The following is a 7,184-nucleotide window of genomic DNA, read 5'->3' on the forward strand; positions in this document are numbered from 1 at the left end:
CCAAGCAGAGTGCCTATTGTGAAAAGGAGGAAGCAAGATGGCGATGGAAATGATGTGGACACGGTCATGACAACTGAGGCAACCTCCTTCGCGGAGGACCGCCGGGCCCAATGAATGTGTTAAGATGGAACTGCCGGGAGGGGGGAATACCTGGACATCTACACCAGGCAGAGTGCCTATTGTGAAAAGTAGGAAGCAAGATGGCGATGGAAATGATGTGGACACGGTCATGACAACTGAGGCAGCCTCCTTCGTGGAGAGTCCGAAGTAAACGAGGCGATTCCCTCTACATCTACACCAGGCAGAGTGCCTATGGTGAAAAGGAGGAAGCAAGATGGCGATGGAAATGATGTGGACACGGTCATGACAACTGAGGCAGCCTCCTTCGTGGAGGACCGCCGGGCCCAATGAATGTGTTAAGATGGAACTGCTGGGAGGGGGGAATACCTGGACAGTTCATGAATTAGCGACTATATGTAAGTCCCATTCCCCCAATATGGTGTTTGTGTGTGAGACTAGGCAAAAGGTGGAAAAGATGAGAAGAATACGTGGAAGGTTAGGTTTGAAGGGTTTTGCAGGAGTTGATAGTAATGGAATGACTGGAGGTTTGGCTTTGTTCTGGCATGCGGCTTACATTGTTGAAATTCTGGACATGGAGGAACGTTTTATTGATGCTCTAGAGAGAGTACATGAAGGTGCTGAACAGTGGAGGATTACTTGTGTGTATGGAGAACCGCGAGTTGAAAATAGGCATCTCATGTGGGAGAAGTTGCAGAGGCTGAAGAATACTAATGATCTGCCATGGTTGGCAGTCGGTGATTTCAATGAGGCAATGTGGGACTTTGAACACCTATCGGCTACACCACGAGCGGAGGCACATATGATCGCTTTCAGTGACACGTTGGAGATTTGTGGTCTAGTGGACCTGGGTTTTGTTGGACCGCCGTTCACATATGATAACAAGAGAGGGGGCGCTGGCAATGTGAAAGTCCGCTTGGATAGGGCGGTAGCCAGGAATGCTTGGAGGAATAGGTATGTGTTTTCCTCTGTACTACACGTTCCGTATCCATGCTAGGATCATGTTGTTCTAGTGGTGAGAGGATCTTCAGACTTAGGTCCGTGCGGTATGAGATCTTCTGGGAGCGAGATGCGGCGCTGCTAGAGGTGATCAAGGAGGCGTGGGAGGCTGTAGGAGCAGTCCAGAATCTGTACCAACTACGTAATGCTCTTTCAAAAACAATGTCTACACTGAGTACATGGAGCAGGAAGTTCGGCAATGTTACTCGGGAGCTTGCTAAATCACGTTCACAGCTTGAGGAGCTTATGCATATGAACGCGGATAGACATGACATCAGAAGGGTAATGGATAAAATGAATGAGTTGTTATATCAAGAGGAAATGCTATGGTTGCAAAGATCGAGGATCACGTGGCTGAAAGAGGGTGACAAAAAGACCAAATTCTTCGAGAGTAAAGCAGTTTGGAGGGCGTAGAAAAATAAAATTCGAGAGCTTCCAGATAGTATTGTTGTGGTCCATACTAATTTTTTATCTATGGAGAAACTAGCTAATGAGTATTTCCATAACATCTTTTCAGCTGATTCTTCATTAGATGCTTCACCGGTGTTAGAGCTACTGGATGCTGTAGTAACGGAGGCAGATAATGTTAAGCTCTGTGCACCATTTACTAACAAGGAGATATCAGATGCACTGTTCCAAATTGGCCCCTTGAAGGCCCCGGGGTCGGATGGCTTTCCGGCTCGGTTTTTTCAGCGTAACTGGAGTACCCTAAAGGAGGAGGTTATGGCCGCTATCAAGGACTTCTTTCATACGTGCATTATGCCGGAGGGAGTGAACTCAACCTCTATTGTTCTTATACCAAAATATTTGAATCTCACCAGGATGACCGACTATAGGCCCATATGTTTATGTAATGTGATTTATAAAGTTATCTTGAAGTGTTTGGTGAATAGATTGAGGCCACTCTTAGATAACATTATATCTCCGGAACAGAGTGCGTTCATTCCTAGAAGGATGGTTATAGATAATGCACTTGTCGCCTTCAAGTGCATTCATTATGTTAAACAGGAAAAGGATCCCACAAAGAATTTTTGTGCCTACAAACTTGATCTTTACAAGGCTTATGACAGAGTTGATTGGGTCTTCTAGAGGCAGGTGATGCAAAGGTTGGGTTTTTCTCATCAATGGGTGGACTGGATTATGTCATGTGTCACGCCGGTGAGGTACTCTGTTAAATTTAATGGAACTCTCTTGGATTCGTTTGCGCCAACGCGAGGGCTTCGACAAGGGGACCCACTTTCTCCATTCTTATTTTTGTTTGTGGCGGATGGACTATCAGCTTTGCTCAGGAGTAGAGTGCCTTCGGGTGGGATCACACCAGTCAAAGTAAGTAGAAGAGGACCTGGCATATCACACTTGCTATTTGCTAATGACACACTGTTATTTTTTGAGGCATCAAAAGCTCGGGCGGAGAGGGTGAAATCTGTCCTAGCACTACAAGAAATATGTCAACTTGCGACCATCACTATTGGTCACTGAATGGTCATTGTTTTCCATTTGCGATCTTTTTTTGACCAAAAACAGATGGTCAAAATCTGGCCGTCATAAACTGAAATTAACGACCTTCTTCGGGATAAGGTCGTAGATGTTTACGACCAAAACAAAAGGTCGTGGATCCTACAACCTTCTGCTTTGGTCACTGGCTGTCTACCCAGGCCATGTCGGATTCGACGTGGCAAGCTGACGTGGCAAAATTACGACCAAATGAAAAGGTCGTTGACAAGAATTAGCCCGGTCAAATTAGGTGTCTACATGGGCCGAGCCTAACAATTCAGACTTTATATATATATATATATATATATATATATATATATATATATTTCTTCTTATTAATTTTGGCCAGCTATATGGGCCAGGCCCAACTATTCTGCCTTTTAAATTTCTGGGCCATTACTATTAATTTTCTATTTTCAGCCATATTATTTTTGTGCTTGTCCCACTAGTCAGATTGGTCCCACTTGTCATGCTGATATCACAATTGGACCCACACGTCAGAAATTTCAAAATTTGTCAAACAATTTTCATAAGTGGATCCCCGTGGTCAGGTTTCCATTTCATAGGTCATGAAATTATATAGGCCACACATCTATATTTCTATCAGCAGCACACTAGATAGGCCACACATTTATTACATTTACATGGTGGGGGCTGGCTGGCAATCATGGCTGCTAGCTCATGTTGCTAGTGTGCGTGCACATCTCCCCACTGGAACCAACCCAACCCAAACGAAGCAATAGTAGCAAACCACACATGTACCAGTAAACTTCAGTATGAAACAGTTTCTCACCGAAAGAAACTGCCAAAGCATTTCCAAGAATTTCGAAGAAACTACCTCAAGTCGATTCAGCCAAGGATATTATTTTCCACAAGCAAAAAACTATGGTTCAGCTCCCACATGGGCATGGGGTTTTCTGGGTTTCAAGAGACAAATCACAGAACTGGATGGGCATATAGAAGGTACATTGAGAATCTACGGCGTCAACCTGCTAGAGTTACTTGTCCTCAGTGATGAGAAGCTGCTTCCTCCTTGGGCTTGGTCATCTGGACCGCCAAAAAAACATGCAACTGCAAGAAGATGGATTGATGGTAAAAAGAGTGAAGAATTGTGATTCAGTGAACAGAAAAGCATATGTACATTATAATACTGCAGACAAGAAAATAATAAGCCTAATATGAAGATGAGTGTTTTTCTTATTGATGGTTGTAAGATGGACTGATGGTAAAAAGAGAGAAGAATTGTGATTCAGTGAATAGAAAACAAGACGTTATTATTCAGCAGTGATACTCGATATTTGACAAGTATGGTTTCCTGTATACAAGTTATGCAGAGCAATGTACAAAATAAATCATTTTATATAAAGCATGTCCAATCAATATCCAAAATGCTATCGAGGAGAGCATAGAAACAGAGTCCCAAAAATCTAATTAGCTGCTGCGGTGACAGCCACGAGGCAAGCCGGCAGCGGTAGGCTGGGGCGAGGGTTGGGGAGGAGGCAAGTGTTCTCAGGTTATTAACAGGGAAACTGGGTGATTAACATCTCAAAAAAGAAAAAAAAACAACTTAAAATATTGAGTGTGGCAGCAACATCTACTTGTTACTGGAGTCCCAGTTCAAGATGGCCAGAGGCCACTTGGCACCATGGAACCTGCACAATTCCCATCATATATATGAATGAGTTAGGAAGTAAAGTAGAGTTAAACTACCCAGCCTCATACATATATATAAAGTGTGCTGCACTGCTGCTACAAAAAGTTTCATAGGCTTTCAAGTGAAGAGATACACATTGTTCAATTGCCGTGTTTATTTTTTTTTGTTGGGGAAAGAAATAGCTTAATCAGTTCACTTCTCTAATAGTATGAACAACCTATCACTCAAACAGTCCTTGTGTGCTAATATAGTATTGTATTGGTAAAAGAAACATGTCACCATGAAGAGCTTTAACAGTTAGCACCATTTTTTATTAGAGAAGTTCAGAGAGAGATTTGAGAAATCTATATTAGAGAAAACTTCAATGCATACAGAAGTTCTCTCAAGTCTCATTGCAAATATCAAGTGCATACAGAAGCTTTGATTTCAGTGGGAAAGGTATGAAAGGGGCATATAAGGACAATATACTCAAGAGTTGCATATCTACATAGAAATGATGCTGATCACATAAGTAGTGAATGACAAACGATCTATACTTAAGATCGCACACACACCAACCAGCACCAAAAAGTACGGGTAAATAACAATCTCACACTATTATCACTAGTGCACAATTCTTCATAGAAGAAACACTGCCTAATACAGACCTACCTAGGAAATTAATACATTGTAGGAATAGGTATATCCATATATTTTGAAGATGAACTACACCAAAGTGATATACTTACACGCACACATGTAGTTTTAATTAATTAAATGAGCAGGCAACAAAGGCAATTAGAAATCTAGGGGCAGGAGGTAGTGAGAGCAACACATGAGGGATTGTCAAGATGTAGGGGATGGAGGTGTCTCACTTGGTTTCAAAATAAGATGCACACAAAGACAACCACATAAATATAGCAGTGCATAGTACTGAGGAAAACAGGGACATCTCTTTGCCAACATGTATAATTCGGAGCAGCAATAGCGAGCAGAGGAAGATGAGAGGGAGATGGAGATGCTACCTGCCGTGGTGGGTCGGCGTGGACATGCTTGAGCTCGGGGCAGGACCTCTTGTTCGCCCTAGGAGCAGAGCAGCAAACCCCTCATGGCCCTCCTGCTCGTGATGTCGTACAAGCCTGCCACCTAAGAATAGCAAAATATGAGTCTGAACCAGGATATGGATTCAACAACAATAACCATCGTCAACAAGCACACTTCCTTTCATGTAGGTTTAAAATATGAAACAAACTCATGATTCAGTTATATATGATAAAACAGAACATATGGTTCAGTTATAGTCATACCACCTATACAAAGATCAGGAAAAGATATATTTTGACCTGAGGACCAGCATGTCTGCCTTAGCAACTATCTAAAATTATCAAATATGCCAACAATTATTTATTGATGCTTCCCACTAAGCTTCATTAGCTACAGGTGAAATGACGTGAGGTCCAGGAAGAGCTAACACCTCATATAATCAACATACAATGATAATAATAATTAAAAGGAGAGAACCTATCAGATAAAGCACACAATTTCATCTCAATCCGTTTGTGAAAAGGATCGTTCAAGCCTTTAGAATTCTTATTCTGATTTTTTTTAAATCTACCCTCGGATAGGACAACTTGATGCATATGGGTCCTGATAAACCTAAACATATGGGATATATAACAGTTTGTACCCAAATGGAGAATTAGCAGAGAGATAAATGGATGGGTTAAGTGTGTGTCAGTAGCAACCTCTAGCGACTTGTACCCAAGTGAGATATACTGACTTAATCTCTGTGATTCATAGATCTAGTCCTGCTCGTGTTCTTATGTAAATAAGCTCACCAGTGATGTGGCAATTTGTTTCACTGCATGTAACGAGGTCCAGTTGCGTAGCAAGTTTACCGTCCAACCAAACACCCTCTTACAAGAAGAAATGTATTCACTTATATACATTGTATTTTTAGTGCATAGGAATTTACAGAGCTCTCAAACAAAGCCAGCTGAAATGGGAAGAGAAGGTAGGATGAACCTTGCGAGCAGTGGAGCAGCGGCGGCAGATCTGGGTTGCACGGTGGTGCAACACCTCATTGCGGAAGTCATCGAGGACGTCATTGGCGTGGTACACAACAGTCTTGAGGTCCACTCGCGGACGGCGGGGTCGATCACGTCCTTGTACACCTTGTCCTGCCCTTGCACAGACACCTCCTGCACCCACCCACACACACATTCATTCATTCAGCAGCATCACCAAGTGTATGCATGCGTATGGAGCAAATTAAACTCTCAACTCTGAACAATAAACAGGGTCCACGCAGTAAGCAAGGGAGGTACACATCACTGTCGGGATCACTCACCGTTTGGTGCCTCCCAACCGTTGACCTGCAGCTAGCTCCAAGCCATGATTCAACCTACCAGCAAGCTAAACAATCTAAGCATCTCCCCCGGAAAGGCACAATCTATGTATGCAACAAAGCGGCAGGCAGCATTCAGGATCGCGTACGTATTCCCCACTTCCAAATTAAGAAACAAACCAAAAGAGCTCCATAAAGTGAGCTCTGTGTTGTGGCCAGGGAAGCGAAGGGATCCCCTCAACCCGCGGAACTGGCAGGGAGCGGCGAGCAAGGTAGGGGGCGGGGGTCCTGAACTGAGCTCACCGGGGAGGGGTGGAGGGTGGCGGGTTCCCCGAGGGGAGCAGGGAGGGGAGGGCGCGGCCCGGGAGCGAGCCCCTGACGCGGCCCCCTCGAGCGGGCGGGCGAGCGGGCAAGCTCGCCGGAACCCTAGATCGGCCCGGTGGCCGGCACACGGTTAGTAGCCGGCCTTCCTGTCGATGGCCGGCGTCTTGGCGGTCGGGGAAGGGAGGCCGAGGCCATGGCCGTGGAGGGATAAGGAGGTCGCGAATGGAGGGGCCTCGATTCCACGAGGCTGGGGCGTGGGGGCGGGGCCATGGCCGGGTTCGACGGCGCCGGGGACACCCCTGCCGCTCG

General features: G+C 44.6%; 1 long non-coding RNA gene across 3 annotated transcripts; it reads right to left on the bottom strand.

Moving 5' to 3' along the window:
- Positions 1 to 3,415: 3,415 nt before the first annotated feature.
- LOC123094459 (uncharacterized) lies at positions 3,416 to 7,178 on the bottom strand. 3 transcript variants are annotated; one of them, XR_006445839.1, is made up of 4 exons: positions 6,855 to 7,178; positions 6,230 to 6,405; positions 5,230 to 5,350; positions 3,416 to 3,642 (listed from the first exon to the last, which is right to left on the bottom strand). It is a non-coding gene; the product is annotated as an uncharacterized lncRNA (long non-coding RNA). The 3 variants fall into 3 exon arrangements; XR_006445838.1 differs by lacking the exon at positions 6,855 to 7,178 and adding an exon at positions 6,555 to 6,848; XR_006445837.1 differs by lacking the exon at positions 6,855 to 7,178 and having other exon boundaries at positions 6,230 to 6,848.
- Between the last annotated feature and the right edge of the window lie 6 nt (positions 7,179 to 7,184).

This window comes from Triticum aestivum, chromosome 4B (assembly GCF_018294505.1).
Source record: "Triticum aestivum cultivar Chinese Spring chromosome 4B, IWGSC CS RefSeq v2.1, whole genome shotgun sequence".
Classification (NCBI taxonomy): Eukaryota; Viridiplantae; Streptophyta; class Magnoliopsida; order Poales; family Poaceae; genus Triticum; species Triticum aestivum.